The sequence below is a fragment of the Gorilla gorilla genome, chromosome 8, assembly GCF_029281585.2.
Source record: "Gorilla gorilla gorilla isolate KB3781 chromosome 8, NHGRI_mGorGor1-v2.1_pri, whole genome shotgun sequence".
NCBI lineage: Eukaryota > Metazoa > Chordata > Mammalia > Primates > Hominidae > Gorilla > Gorilla gorilla.
Window position 1 is genome coordinate 43,787,844 of NC_073232.2, and position 11,600 is coordinate 43,799,443.

Consider the following 11,600-nt stretch of genomic DNA (forward strand, 5'->3'; position numbering starts at 1 on the left):
AGGTCATGGCATAGTGCTGGTCACATAGCTCTACCAGGCTTTACTTTTTAAAAGTGATCCCACCCAAACAGCAGGCACCATTCTCAAGGAAAAGCAACTCTAAAAGCTCGACACAGGCTTCTGAGCTGTCCCCTCCCCGCCCAGAATTCCAATCAAGGGCTTGGCATGGAAGCCCTTCTGGAAGCTCTTCATACCCATCACCACTTCCAGAAGCTTCTGCCTCAGCAGTGTGTATGAGTAGGGCTGGGGCAGGGGCCCCAGGCAGGGAAGGGAGTGGTGGGAAGGTGGGAGACAGTGGCTGGGGAGGAGAACCCAGTGCAGGAAGCTGGAGTGCTGACCTGGCCCTGCTACATGGGGTGTGCGGGTCCCCTTGCAGGACTTGGGGCACTGAGGTCATCAGGAGAACCACAGAGGGCAGACAGCAGGTGGGCGGCAGACAGTGAGACTCAGTGATGTCATGTTTTCCCCAAATGACTCAATGGTTTGCCCTGGGCTATGAATGGTGAGCTGTATGCTGTAGCCTCCAGTCCTCCCTACCCTCCAGGCCCGCCTGGCATCTCTCCCCGTCTCCATCCTGCCCCAGGGATCCACAGTTGCCACATTCCTGCTCTGCTCCTGGCTGCGGCCCCAGCCCAGGGCTCATCCCTGTGATGCCCCTGCCATGTCTCTCCAATCTTCACTTTGAGGGAAGACTCAAGCGACAGCAGACCTGGGTGTTATTACTGGCTCTGACTCTCCCTGACTGAGTGACTTTAGGCAGGTTACTCAACCTCTCTGAGCCTCAGTTTCCTCATCTGTGAAATGGAGACATTGCTAACAACCTTGCCGGGTTGTAGGGGGCTTGGTGAGAATGACTGTGAAGAATCTGGCACATGGCAGGTGCTTAGTGAATGGAAAGAATGACATTCAAGGGCCTCTATGATCTGACCTCGATTTCCTTTTCTAGCTGCATTAAAACATATACCTATATAATAATAGCTCACCCTTCCTGATGCTCAGTGTGCCAGGCACTGCTCTCAACACTTGTATAGAAATACATTTTATTCCCGTATCATCCCCATGTGGGGGGTACCAGTAGTGAGAAAACTGAGCTCAGAGAAGGTAAGCAACCTGGCCACCGCCACACAGCTAGTAAGTGGGGAGTTGGGGTTCCCGTGAAGGCAGCCCGGCTCTAGAGCCTGTGTGCGTAACCACAACTCCATCCTGCCTGTCTCTCTCTCCTCGTGCATCCTATACATTTCAGTTCAGTCCAGCCAGACTCCTCACCAGTCCCTGTCTTCAGTCTGAACTTTCCCATCCTCGTGCCTTTGCCCAGCTTCCCTCATGCACTGGAATGCCTGCCTCCTCTAGGAAGGCTTCCCCAAGTCTTCCCTCATGTCCACCTCTGTGGGCTCATCACAGTGTGACTCAAAGGTGGTTACTGGGGCACCCAGCTCTCCTCTCTTCCAGCCTGAAAGTCCCTCCTGTTATCCCACCATCTTGCAGTGTCAGCATGAGCATAGGCGCGCAGGACCTGGACAGGTGATGCCCAAAAACCCAGCACTCTGTGCCCCACTACTTTGCAAGGACAGACAGCTTGAGGGCTGGAGGTGGGGCCACAGAACAGTTCTACCCACCCCTGGGGAGGCAGCCGGCCAGTAGGGCTTCCTTCTCTCTGCTCAGGGAAACGACTCAGCCACGGCAGGCCTCGTTACTTGCAGATGGGAACTGGACCCTGGGTCTGTTGAATGGCTCTCCACTTGCTGGTGGGGTTGAGCAGTGGGCCCAGAGTGCAGCCAGCCACCAGCCCAAAAATGGGCATCCAGGGCAGGCAGGCAGACAAGTGGCAGGACTGGAGGGGCTTCTGGAAGGGTTTCAGGCTCATCCTCAGTATCCCAGCCCAATACCCATGGGGTAATGACCTCAAGAGGCCATGTGCCAGGGTCCCACTCTTCCTGTCCTTTCCTTGGCCCATGTTAGCCACCCCTCCCGCTCACCACGACTCCTGCCACCCTCCCCAGACTCGAAGCGCTCCCTCACAGAAGCATCCTGGACTGGGCCTGCCCCACTGAGGGCCCTGTGCCACATCAGTCACTCATTCCTTCCATAATCAGGTAGCAGCATTCACTGCTAAGTCGGGGGCTACAAGGATGGACAAGGCAGACAGCTGTCCTGCCCTTGCACATCCCATTGCCTGGTGCAGACCACAGATCACTGACCCAGCAATCATAATACCATGGGCAAAGGGCAGTGAGGGGGACCTGTGGGCAGCCATGGGGAGGGCCACCACCCAGGCTTCCACGAGAAGGTGGCATCCAAGCCAAGGGGAAAAGGGGGAAGGAGGGAATGTCCTTGGCAGCTGGGAAGGCTACAGAGAGCAGGGTGTGTGTGTCTGGGAAATTAGGACAATTTGGAACGTGGGATACCGAGTCCAGGTGAGGCTGAGGAAGAAATATTTGCTGAAAGGTCACAGGGCCAGACATCACTCGGGGTGGGGTTCCTGTTTTGCTGGAATGGCCACTAGGGAGGCAGAAGTCCCTGATCTGCCAGCTCCCCCTTGCTAACTGAGACCACACTCGCTGCCATCTGCACCCTTCCTGTGACACAGGGAGGTCAGGGCACAGGGGAGTGGCATCAGCAGAGCGGGCAAAAGACTCTGAGGCAGGATCCAAAATGCCCTGCCCAGGGCAGCCAGCAGGTACTGCAGTCAGACCTGGAGAAGGCCGAGGCTCACTGGTAGTGCCCACAATAGGCCATGCAACGCCAACACTGCCAGAGCTTCCCAGTCAGAACGCAATGACATGCACTGGCCACGGTTTGAAAATGAATGCCTGTGTGCCGTTTCTCCTCTCGGTGCAGCCACAACAGGACAGACGCACACACAGGTGGTACTGAGAGCACAGACTCTGGAGTCAGCTGTGGGGCTCGGGCCCGGCTTTGCCCCTCACCAGCTGTGGCATGTCAGCAACTTATCCAGCTGTCTGCCTCTGTTTTCCCATCCGTAAAATGGTGGGAATAACCGGAGCCACCTCTAGAGCTTCTGGTGAGAACTCGGTGAGGACGCCTTGTAGGTGTTCAGGGCAGTACTAGGCACACCAGCTGCTCTTACTATTATTGTTTCCTGTGCACGCTACCCCCAGGCACCTACACCAGATGCAAGAGAAGGAAGAAAAGTGAAAGAGAAATAGCATGTCTCGGTAAAAAGAAAGCAAGTGGGTGACCTGCGAGGTCACAGTCAGTTCTTCATCCTCTGGTGGGTGACACTGCTTCGTGACTGGCAGGTTCTAGATTTCTATTTTCGGGGCCTCTTTAGACACATCTGTGCTCAACCCTGCAGGACAGGCCCTCAGCTTCTCTCCGTGTCTCTGACAAGCCCCTGGAAGTCTCCAGAGGAAAGCCAGGCACCTGCAGCCCTGCCCTGTGGCTGGAGTGAAATTCCTTGCTGAAAATCAGTGTAGTCACAGTGCGGGGATGGGGGTGGCCCAGTGTGTTTTCAAAATATTTCCTCAGATAGCACTGTTTGGCTCAGACACGTTAGCACTTTCCAGAATCTTGCAGATGGCGCGAGGCAGCTGGAGAGGAAGGGAGGAGAGGAGGGGGAAGCAGGAAAGGGTAGGGGAGACGCCCAGGGCTAAATCTCAGGTAGCTGTGTGGGCTGGGGCTGGCACAGGCACAGGCGGGCATCGGCGCGGCATGTGTGAACAGGAACAGCACACACATGACAGAAAGCTGATCAACCTGCAGACTGGTCTGCAGATGGCTAAGCTGTGAAGCCGTCTTATGAACCAGAACTTTCTTCGGAAGCCCAATATGTAGAATAGGAACACGTGGACTTGCGGAATGCAGGACTCACCCCACAACCACCCTCTCCAGAAGCCTGGCAGCAGCAGAACAAAGCAGGAACCAGAACCTTCCAGCAGTGCCCCACGCCCCAAATCCCAGAGGCTTCAGGGCTTGCAGACTCAGCTCAGCACAGCCACAGAGAACGAGAAGGGCCCTCAGCCACTCCCTGGATGCAAGGTGAGGACCCTCCACTGCCAAGCCCTGGCTCTCCCCCTTCTAACCGGGTGCCTGGTTTTAAAGTTGGTCACTAAGTAAATTGAAGTTATTAAGAGATGGAAAATGTGCTTCCTATCCCACAGACTTAGTCACTCAGAATAGTGCTTGAGTTTCTGGAAATCACTGGTGTGACCTTACACCACCACCCCTGAGCTGATAGGACTCCAGCCCAAAGCAAAGAAACCTGACATTTTTGTCCAGGTAGCCTACAAAGTAAATGAATCTATGACGGTTTGCTCACAGGTAGGCCCCGCCTTGGAGAGACATAACGGGAAAATTAGCTTTGGTCTATCCACCCTAAAGCAATGTTTAAGAAGCAAAGCTTCTCAGATGCCACAAAATGGAGAAAAGTCTCATCATTCTGCACCATCAAAGTTAAACTCACCAACCAACCAAGACGTCACCGTCTGCCTGCTGGGGAGGGTCCAGGCTTGGGACTGACTCAGAGGGAGCAGGGCTGAGCTGGGACCCCCAGCCGTCTTCTCTCCCATATACATGTTCCTCCTGTGCCCAGCCACCAGCGTCCCTGCAGCACAAGGACTGGCCAGCGGAGGGTGTGTTCCCTGACTTTTGAGGCTCTTAAAGTTAAGGAGGAGGGACTGGGCGGGGAGGGGGCAGGTGTAACCACAGAGGCCAAATAAGAACATCCCGGGCTGGCCTCCGAGGTGGTTGTTTACTTGCGGCATTCAGGAGAGGCTGAACTGGGAACTGGCTTGTTTATTTTCCACACTTTTTCTCCAAATCCTTTTCATAGAGTCCTCTGAAACCTCAGTGATAAATTTCCCAGGGCCCAGGGAAGCCACAGTCCCTCAGCACACAGCCATCTTTGTGAGGAGGTGGCGGGGAGTGAGGGGGGATCAAGAGGAAGGAGGGCAGCTGGAGACAAGAAGTCACTGGTGGTCAGGGGCTCCCGCGGCCCAACCTGCCCTCCAAGCTGGTGGCGGCCCAGTAGCCACAGGCCAGATTTGGGGCAATAGAGACAGAGGGCTGAAGCGTGTCCACCGGCAAGCACAGAACAAACCGTCCAGGCCTGCCAGGGGCCACCCCACACCCCGCTGTGGAGTCCACGTGCTCAGGGTAGGACCAGCAGCATTCTGTCATCTCTTTAGGCCTTAGAGAAGAAAAGGTGGCAAATATCATTTCTGTTTAACGAATGAAAAGGAGAAGTGTCTCCTCTCCTGAGGCATGACCTCACGAAAGCCAGAGACTCTCTGAGTGTTCCTTCGCAGCAAAGACCCTCTCTGTGCCGCCGCTCTAGGAATTCCCAGCAGAAGCATTCACGGCCCCTCCTGGGGCTTCACCCAGCATCTGACTACATTTCCAAGAACTTCCCATGCCTCAGGCACTGGGATGGAACCAGGGGTACAAAGATGGACAGCCCCGGCCCCTGCAGTGGGGTGGCTTCTCCCCACACCCAGTCCCCCAACTTCCGTCCTGGTCAGTGTGTCCCCTCTGCAGTGGAGGGGGAGAGGGCTCCAGTTTCTTTGCAGCTCAGCACTAGGAAGGCTCTAAGAACTCACCCAGGTGGGCTTCCTGTGGAAGGTGGGCAGGGACCAGCTGGGCAGTGCTCATCCAATGCTCTTTGCGTCCTTTGAAGGGTGCCAGCCTTTCCCGTTCTATGGACACCTGTATTGGGGGCTCTCAGGGCAGAGATGAGGGTGGGTGGAGCAGTGAGGACCCTGCCCCAGCAGAGATAACCACTCTCAGCCCTTGGGGGCGGGGATAGAAAATACCACCCCGACTGAACGTGGCTGTCCCAGGCCTTTGCAGATCCCTGGCTTCATGACCTTGGGCATCCACTGCACCTCTCTGAGCCTCATGTCCTCATCTGTAAAGTGGGGCCAACAGATAATTGCTGTCTCCCTGTGGGGCGTGGGTGTAAAAGCAAGAGCTGGGGACCAGATGAGCGTGTGGTTATCACCTCCCCTGGCTGCCCCGGCTCTGCCCCATTCTTCTCTCCTGTGGACCAGGTGCTGCTGAGGAGTCCAGCTCTCCAGAGCACGTGGCGGGGGTGGGAAGGACAGCTGTGACATGGCCCCTTATGTTCACCAGGTAAATGACAATAGGAGGTGTCAGGTGAAGGCTGATTTCCCCAGGTAATAGATTACCCTGTAGAGGACCAAAAAGGGGAAAAAAATATAGTAACCCATTTAAGGATGTTTGGTCTACCCGGCAATTTCTTCCCTATTCACGGTATGGTCACAAGTGGCAGCTTTGTCCCAACTTCTCAGATAAGCAGTGAGTCATGTCTCACTGGAATTACTGCAACATCTCCCTGTGTGTCCCCCCAAAATCTCCACAGTTTTCTGACTCCAGAGCCACACAGAAGACTCCAGCAGCCTGGTACCACCCAGCCTTTGATTCCCACAGCCTAAGGTATAATCCAGGCTCGGCAGAGTGTGTGGAAAAAGAAGAATGCAAGCAGAGGCCCTGGGACCACGTTAGTAAGAAGCATCAGGGCTGTTTCCCTGTTGCCATGGAGAACCAATAAGGACCTTGCAGACAGCCTGGCATGGTGGAGACAGGGTGGGTTCTGGAGTTAGACAATCTAGGTTCAAATACTGGCTTTGTAATTGCAGCAAAAACAAAAATTGACAAATGGGACCTAATTAAACTAAAGAGCTTCTGCACAGCAAAAGAAACTATCAACAGAGTAAACAGACAACCTACAGAACAGGAGAAAATATTTGCAAACTATGCATCCGACAAAAGTCTAATATCCAGAATCTATAAGGAACTTGAACAAGTTAACAAGCAAAAAACAACCCCATTAAAAAGTGGACAAAGGACACAAACAGATACTTTTCAAAAGAAGACATACATGTGTCCAACAAACATGTGAAAAAATGGTCAACATCACTAATCATTAGAAAAATGCAAATCAAAACCACAATGAGATACCATCTCATACCAGTCAGAATAGCTATTATTAAAAAGTCACACATTAACAGATGCTGGCCAGGTTGTGGAGAAAAGGGAGTGCTGGCCGAGCGAGGCGGCTCATGCCTGTAATCCCAGCATTTTGCGGGGCTGAGGTGAGCAGATCACGAGGTCAGGAGATCCAGACCATTCTGGCCAACATGGTGAAACCTCGTCTCTACTAAAATACAAAAAAAAAAAAAAAAAAAAAAAAAAAAAAAATTAGCCGCGCATGGTGGTGCACGCCTATCAGGAGTCTGAGGCGGGGAATCGCTTGAACCTGGGAGGTGGAAGTTGCAGTGAGCCAAGATCGCGCCACTGTACTCCAGCCTGGTGACAGAGCAAGACTCCATCCCACACCCCCACAAAAAACAAAAAACAAAAAACAGAGTGCTTATACACTGCTGGTGGGTATGTAAATTAATTCAGCCATTGTGGAAAGCAGTTTGGAGATTTCTCAAAGAACTCAAAGTAGGATTACCATTCTACCAAGCAATCCCATTATTGTGTACATACCCAAAATAATATAAATTGTTCTACCATAAAGATACATGCACACGTATGTTTATCATAGCACTAGTCACAATAGCAAAAACATGAAATCAACCTAAATGCCCATCAACGGTAGACCAGATAAAGAAATGTGGTACATATATACCATGAAATACTATGTAGCCATAAAAGAGAATGACATCATGTCCTTTGCAGCAACATGGATGGAGTTAGAGGCTATTATCCTAAGCAAACTAACACAGGAACAGAAAATCAAATGCCGCATGTTCTCACTTAGAAGTGGGAGCTAAACATTGAGTACATCTGAACACAAAGAAGGGAACAACAGACACCAGGGCCTACTTGAGGGTGGAGACAGTGGGGAGGGTGAGGATCAAAAACCACCTATCTTGGGCCTGTGCGGTGTGTCAGACCTGTAATCCCAGCACTTTGGGAGGCGGAGGCAGGCAGATCGCTAGAGCTCCAGAGTTTGAGACCAGCCTGGGCAACATGTCTACATGTTGCCTGTCTCTACAAAAATACAAAAAATACAAAAAAATTAGTCAGGCATGGTGGTGCCAGCTACTTGGGAGGCTGGGGCAGGAGGATCACCTGAGTCCAGGAGGTCGAGGCTATGGTGAGTGGCAGTGATCATGCCACTGCACTCCTGCCTGAGCAATAGAGACCCTGTCTCAAAACAAACCCAACAACTCTATTGGGTACTATGCTTACTACCTGGATGATGAAATAATCTGTACACCAAACCCCCATGGCATACAATTTACCTATGTAACAAACCTGTATATGTACCTCTGAACCTAACATAAAGTTAAAAAAAACCAAATACACAAACACTGGCTTTGTCTCTCACTACCTGTGTGACATTGAAAAAGTTACTTAACTTTTCTGGTCCTCAGTTTCCTAATCTGCAAAATGGAGATGAAATGCTAACCTCATAGGGATATAATGATTTAATTAGAAAATGTATACAGAACTCTCGATTCACAGAGGGCATAATGAAGGCGGAAACGTGATATAGGGAAGGAACTGGCTGCAGGGTTCCACCTGAAATTGGGGGTGCCCAAGCCCAGATCACCTCCTCTTTCATCTGAGGCCAGTCCTTGGTGCCGCCCACATGCCTTGCTAATTTCAGCATTTAGAAGTTTGAAATGCACACTGAACCTAGTCAGAGCTCTTCACGAGGGGGCAGGGGTGGGGAATGACACATTTCTTTTGGATGACATGCCCAGGCCACCCCCACATCTTTGTGTACTCTCAATCCCAAGACTACTGGCAATCCAGTTCCAGGAACACGAATGTTTCTGCTCCTCTGGGAAACTCATGCAAGCTGGCACAGGAGAACCTACAGCAATACTCAGTACAGGGACTGTGACCACCGCTCTACCTGCTGCCACCACAGAGCCAAGCCACTGCGGCAGAACACAGCTCCTAGATCCTTCATGAGACCCATCTCCAGCCAGGCCATCAGGAACCAGGAAGAAAAACGGCTGCCCCCAAATTCTACATGTTCCCATGTTCCTCCTACCCCCAGCACATGCCCAGCAGCACGGCCCATCTCTTTCTCCACTTACCCACCCCTCTTCCCCTGCAGCCAGGAGATGGGAGGGTTGATGGAACCAACCCCTCTCTCTGCTGCAGATCTAAAGTTATTCTTCAATTGAGACCCCACAGAATCTGCCAAACAGCCTGCCATCTACCAAAACCCACATCAACCCCATCTTAGCCAGATACAGAAATGAAGCTTTTCCTGCTGCCCTCTTAGAGGGGCAGAGGCCAATGACGAGCTCCAGTCTCCCAAGGCCAGCCCACGGGACACAGTGGAACACACAGTGCCTGGGCCACTGGCCCAAACAGATCAGGCAGGGCTCCTAGGAGCTACTCAGGCCCCCTTCTCTGCTGGAAAACCAATTTCAACCCAGCAGAGGCCCACTGGCCTTGCCTCACAGTGAGTCCATAATGAATGATAATTACCGGTGTCATTATTCATCAAGCAAGTACTGACTGAGTGCCCATTGTGCCAGGCACTATGCTAGGCCCAGGACAATCCCCCGTACATCCTGGGGCCCAGCAACACCACGCATCAGAAACCAAACACAACTTCAGGTGCAAGGAAAATAATTAAGGCGTCAGGCCTGCCTTGGTTTCTCCCTAACCTTTTAGGCTTAAATCCCCCCACCTCCCCTTACCCCGTCCACACCCAGGACTGGAATCTGCTCACCCGGTTCCCTTGGAAGTCCCTGGAGGAAGCACATCCGCTGGGGGGAAGGGTCCCTGCTTCCCTGGAAGACTCTGTCACGGCCACTACCCTTCTGTCTAGCGCAGCAACGGCCTGCCAGCCTCTTCCACTCTGCTCACAGACCCTGGCACGCCGGCTCTGAGTTTATGAATCACTCCCTCCTCTCTCCGGGCCTCGCCTCCGGAAGGGCTTCGCACACCCAGACACATCACCCAGACACCGAGTTTCCACACCAAATTCGCTCCTGCAGAACTCCGAGAACCGACTGCAACGTCTGCTCCCCTTGGTCTCGGGGTTCTGGCCACGAGTTTTCAAAACCCAGGCAGCCTCTCTCCTGCCCGTTGCGCTTTGGGGGCTCCCTCTCCTTGGGGGCTGCGGGGGCAGCAGACAAAGGCCGTGGATGTGACGGAGGGGTGTGAGGACGTGCCTGCTGTAGAGGCCAAATCCCCCGCGCTCCCAGGAATGTGCATTTCGGTGTGTGGCATGTGCCTGGCCGGTGTGGGTGTGCGCAGATCAGCCTGCGCCGTGTGCGGGGTATGAGTGGCGATGAGCTGTGTGTACCTGGCAGGTGTGATCCGGTTGCAGCGGGTTGTGGGTGCCTGCCTGGGCTTTTCCCCGAGCTGGGAACTCCACCTCCCACCCTCCGCTTCGCCCCCTTCTCCCTCCAAAGTTTGGCGCGCGCGCCTGGACGCGGAAGGCCGGGGGCTCCCGGCTGGGCGGCCTCCCCCGGGCCGGGCGGCGGTTCCAGGACGCCGGCGCCCCACTTACCCCGGCCGCCGAGACTCCACCGGCGGCCCCGACCCTCCGCGGCTGGGGTCCGGCGCGGGCAGCATCCGCTCGCAACTTCGCTTTCCTCCTGGAAGATCCCGGCAGAAGCGGTTCCGCGGCCCCGGCGCCCGCGCGGCCCGGGCTGTGCGTCTTCTCCGGGGCGGGCCGGAGGGATGGAGGCGCTGCCGGGCCGGTCGGCACGCTGGAAGGGAAGCGGCGCCAGGCGGGCGCCGTCCTGCGCAGCGAGCCTGCGAGAGGTCCTGCCTGGCGCCCTCCCCGCTCAGGCCCGAGCCGGCTAGCGGCGGCGGATTCCTGAACCACGTCCAAGGCGTCCGGGAGCCCTTCTCCTCCTCCTCCTCCTCTTCCTCACCCCACCCAGCTCCCACCCCTGCGCGCCCGGCAACTTGGGAACCGTTGGCGAAGTTGGCGCTGCTCGGGCCGCGAGCCGGCCGGGCCTCTGGGGGAGGAAGGGGAGGAGGAGGAGGAGCTGGCGGGAGAGGAGAGGAGGGGAGAGAGGGGAGAGAGGGGAGCCGCCCCCGGGGAGCCGCTGTCTCCAGGACCCCTCTGCGGGCCTTTGTTCCGGGCGCTGCCCCTCGGCCCTCCAGTCCCCGGGGACTCGCTTGGGGCCGCTCGGGTATCCACGCTCTCCTGGTGAGGCTGGTGGGTGGAGGCTGCTTGGAGAACCCCCTTGGCTTCTCCGTGCCGGAGCCCCCGGGGCCGTTACGGCCGCCCCCTCCCCCGATCTTTGCCAGGGAGACCCTCTGGCTGCACGGGTTCCCCATCATCTCTGCCCGGAGAGGATCTTCCCGCTCCCCTCTGGGGCAAGTGGGCTGGAGGACGGTTTCCCTGGTTCCAAAGAACAGAGCACCGTCTCCCTGGGCGGCAGCAGGTCCCACACCCGCCCTCCCGCTCTTTCCTGCGCCGCCAGCCAGTCCAAGGCTCCCCTAATTCAAGAACTGGGAAACGGGAGGGACAGAGGGTCTTCCCGGCCCGCCAGGGCTGCCTGGCATTATCTTCGGACCCTCCCAGGCAGCTGGGTCTCCGGCCGTGCTGCCAGGCAAGTGGGGTCCCAGTCGCCTCCCGTGCATGGCGTGGTCGGCTGGGCAGCACCGGCTGCGGGGTGCAA

General features: G+C 55.2%; 1 protein-coding gene across 3 annotated transcripts in view; it reads right to left on the bottom strand.

The window, feature by feature from the left end:
* The window catches only part of CHST3 (carbohydrate sulfotransferase 3), a 49,822-nt gene extending 38,560 nt beyond the window's left edge, over window positions 1-11,262 (bottom strand). Inside the window, exon 1 of one of the 3 annotated variants that reach the window (XM_019035473.4) lies at window positions 10,475-11,262. The gene's annotated coding sequence lies outside the window, so the exon portion shown is untranslated. The other 2 variants (XM_055353520.2, XM_055353521.2) reach the window with 2 other exon arrangements.
* Window positions 11,263-11,600: the final 338 nt, after the last annotated feature.